This window comes from Grammomys surdaster, unplaced genomic scaffold (assembly GCF_004785775.1).
Source record: "Grammomys surdaster isolate TR1022 unplaced genomic scaffold, NIH_TR_1.0 137, whole genome shotgun sequence".
Lineage (NCBI taxonomy): Eukaryota > Metazoa > Chordata > Mammalia > Rodentia > Muridae > Grammomys > Grammomys surdaster.
The window spans coordinates 6,477,819-6,481,778 of NW_021604595.1; the positions used below are offsets into that span (position 1 = coordinate 6,477,819).

A 3,960-nucleotide genomic window follows, 5' to 3' on the forward strand; every position below is an offset into this window, starting at 1 on the left:
TCTCTCATGCATGAGCATAATTTATTTATTATGTATACAGCATTCTGCCTCCATGTATGTCTGCAGGCCAGAAGAGGCCACCAGATCTCATTATAAATGGTTGTGAGCCTCCATGGGTTGCTGAGAATTGAACTCAGGACCTCTGGAAGAGCAGACCATGCTCTTAACCTCTGAGCCATCTCTCCTAACTATATACAATCTCTTATTCATTCATATATGAGCAGAATCTGTCACAGTGCTCAGACTCTCAGACTCTCACATTGTAGACTCTAATGGTTGAACAAACATTGGCCCACAGAGTTGATAAGTATACTCACTATGGTCAGGGATGGACAAGAAGACAAGGGCTGAGAAACCCCTGGCCAACCCAGAATTATGTCTAACTCCAGTAGCTGAGGGCTTCACTGAGACAAGAGTGTCTGTTTTGCTCCTTAGAAAGAAATGGAATTTCAATAGGTAGAGATGGGACAGTGCTGTGGAGAGAACATCTTGAGTAAGACCAGAGAGTGGGGACCAGCAAGATGGCTCAGTGGAGTAAGGCACTAACTACCAAGCCTGATGGTCTGAGTTCAGTTCCCAAGGCCTGCATGGTGGAAGGAGAAACCTGATTCCAACAACTCATACATACACACACACACACACACACACGAGAGAGAGAGAGAGAGAGAGAGAGAGAGAGAGAGAGAGAGAGAGAGAATTTTAAATCAGAGAATAAAATGCTGCAGAGAATATTCTGGAAGGAGCAACTAGGTTTCCTAAACTATAAGCTCCATGAAGGCAGATTGGGGCGTGGTGAGTCTGGAAGAGCAACAGAAGTTGTGTTACTGCTGGTGGCAGTGCCAGGCTAAGTATCACAGCCATTTGCAGTGGTAAATAGTGGGTGGCTGTCCAGCTAGACAAGTTACAAATGACATGGCAATTCAGGCTGAGCTGTCATTTCTGCTTTTGCCAATGAAAGTTATTAACATAAGGTTGCTAATGTGCTGGTCATGATGGGTGAGCTCACTGACAGTGGCAGTGAATTAAGAGCCCTAAGTGGGTGAGGGAAGACACTGCTGCATCATTCTTTGGCAAACTGTGGTTGGGGCCAAAGATCCAATAGCTTGAGTACCACTTACTGCTGTCACTTAGACAACATCCAAAGAAAGCAAAGGGAAAATGTCTTAGGCCATGAAAGACATAAACAATGGCTATGCTGTCATCCTGGCTTCTAAGGCAGGTGGAAGAACACCCCCAATTAGTCCTCAGCGTGGAGAGACTTAGGGTTGTCCCAGTCCACAAAGAGCAGAGCTCCCAGAACTAAGCAATAAAGGATCCCTCTTCTGGAAACTCAGGATGGCGTGTGATTCTTCCAGCAGCTCTGGTCTCAGTGCCACCACAGTGGCATCTTCAGTAGCCTTCAGGGTAAGATGAACCTGGGCTCTGCAGAAATCAGAAACCAAGAGAAACCACACAAAGGGGCTGCAGGTTACTGTGGAGTTCTCAAGCTTTTCCCAATGCTCACAGACCTTCTTCTCCTTAGTTGGTCTCAAATATCAGTGTGGAGCCAGAGCTCCAAAGCCCACCATTTGCGAGGGACTGCCCTTGGCTTTTAGTGTCCAGGCTAGAAAGGGGTCCCTGTCAAGATACTCAATAGTTTCCCCGTGCCCCGCAAGCCTCGCTCTACTGCCTTCTGTGTGGCATCCTCTTGGAAGACTGTCCCCACTACACTTGAAGCCTGAGGAATCCCTGGAGCTTGGTGCTGGGCTCACTGTTTTCTGGGTTCCCAGTTCCTATCAGCATGACCCGCCCTGTGATCCCAGGCCCCCCAGCAATGACATTCTAGTTTCTGTTGCCTGAAAGAGATAAGAAACATGTGGGCTCTTGACATAAAAACTCTGTCCATAAAACACCCAGTACCAGAGTTTGTGGATCTAGGACAAAACCTGCGTCACTGTGTTCAGCAATAAGCCATGAAATGGCAGATGGGCATTGGACCCCATCCATTCTGTCTCTTGCTTTCTTGTAAAGGGCCGGCTGCAGCAGGTTTGATATGATTGAAAGAGAGCTTTCGAAGGAGAGAAAAGGGTGAGGACCAAGTATCCTGGAAATTTTATTCCATTGAAATCTGTTCAGAAGGCAAACAAAAACACAAACAAAAAAAAATTTCAATTAAAAAAAAAGATGAAAAGAAAAATCTAGCAGATTAAAAAAAATCAACAAAAGTCTTATTAAGCTGAGAGGTATTCCCTGTAGCCCTAACTCCACAATTAGTACCTTTCTTCCTTTAACAACAATGAGCAAACAATTGGTCGAGCAGAAGAATACGTTGTCTACCTGCAGCATTATGAAGCTTTGCTGAAGCAAAACCTTCTAAGACATAGACTCTCTGGATGTTCAGCTTCCTTGGGTAAAACTGCAGGTGGCAGGTAATGCCAGGGGCTGGGTTGATCTCACACTCCCAACGCACACGCACACGCACACACACACATGCATGCACACACGCGCGCGCACGCACACACACATGCATGCACACACGCGCGCGCACGCACACACACATGCATGCACACACGCACACACACACACACACACACACACACACACACACACACGGTGGCATACACCTATAATCTGAGCATTTGGGAGGCAGAGACAGGAGGATTAGGCATTCGATATCAGGTCAGGTTTTGTTACAGCCACAGAAAACTGAATTAGCTGGGTGAGAAATGTCAGGATTAAAATCAGTGTGGAAGAATGGCATCTTCTAATACTTAATTGCTTTTTAAAAATCAGTCCAAAGTCCAGGGTTCTGTAGGCATGGGCTCCACTATGCCTGGGACCCTCTATCATAAAGACCGACATAGATTGGGCTTGTCTTCACTGAGCGGCCCCAAATCCAGAGTTAAGGTACTTGGCATTTCTGTTTCCATCAGCTGCAGGAATTCCTTCGTTTATATGATTAAACCTCAGCAAAACAGCTGCTGGATCATGTCCTGAATCACTCAGCTTCCAGGCAGTTACCAAGCGGGTCAGAGGCTCAGGGAAAAGGAAGTTGGGCTGTAGTACCTGGCAAACTTCATTCAGCAGGAATGGGAAGACAAAGAGTGGCTTCTCATTACTGGGAGCAGTGGGGTGTCAGGGTGGCTCAGCAGCTGGCAGTACTTCAGCCAAAGACTGAAGAAGAAAAATATATATATATATATCTTTCCTCAGTGTGCCATTAATCCCTAATGAGAAAAATGTTTCCTTAGCCACACAAATGTTAGAGACCTCATTAGAAAATCCTTTCAAGGCCTCTCCATGACCCGGAAGTTGTAGAGCTATTTTCCATCCCACAATCCCTCACGCCCTTCCTTTCCAACTTGGGCCCGGCAGAATGGCTCCCGCAAAGAAGGGTGGTGAGAAGAAGAAGGGCCGTTCTGCCATCAGCGAGGTGGTGACCCGAGAATACACCATCAACATTCACAAGCACGTCCATGGAGTGGGCTTCAAGAAGTGTGCTCCTCGGACACTCAAAGAAATTCAAAAGTTTTCCAGGAAGGAAATGGGGACTCCAGATGTGCGTATTGACACCAGGCTCAATAAAGCCGTCTGGGCCAAGGGAATAAGGAATGTTCCATATCGCATCCGAGTACGTTTGTCCAGAAAACGTAAGGAAGATGAGGATTCACCAAATAAGCTCTACATATTGGTATCGTGTGTGCCTGTTACCACATTCAAAAATCTACAGACAGTCAATGTGGATGAGATCTAACCTGCTGAATGTCAAATAAAGTTGTAGTACTGCCAAAAAAAAGAAAAGAAAAGAAAGAAAGGAAAGGAAAAAAAGAAAATCCTTTCAAGTGTAGACAAAATACCTACTTAATAAAATATTTATTTATTTATTTATTTATTTATTTATTTATTTAACATTTTACCTGCATGTATGTCTGTGCACAGTGTGCATGCCTGGTGCCCACAGAGCCCAGAGGAGGGCGTCAG

The 3,960-nt window shown here is 45.6% G+C and overlaps 1 pseudogene; it reads left to right on the forward strand.

Annotated features, from left to right (window-relative positions):
• Positions 1–1,335: 1,335 nt before the first annotated feature.
• On the forward strand, positions 1,336–3,733 carry LOC114617523 (annotated as a pseudogene).
• Positions 3,734–3,960: the final 227 nt, after the last annotated feature.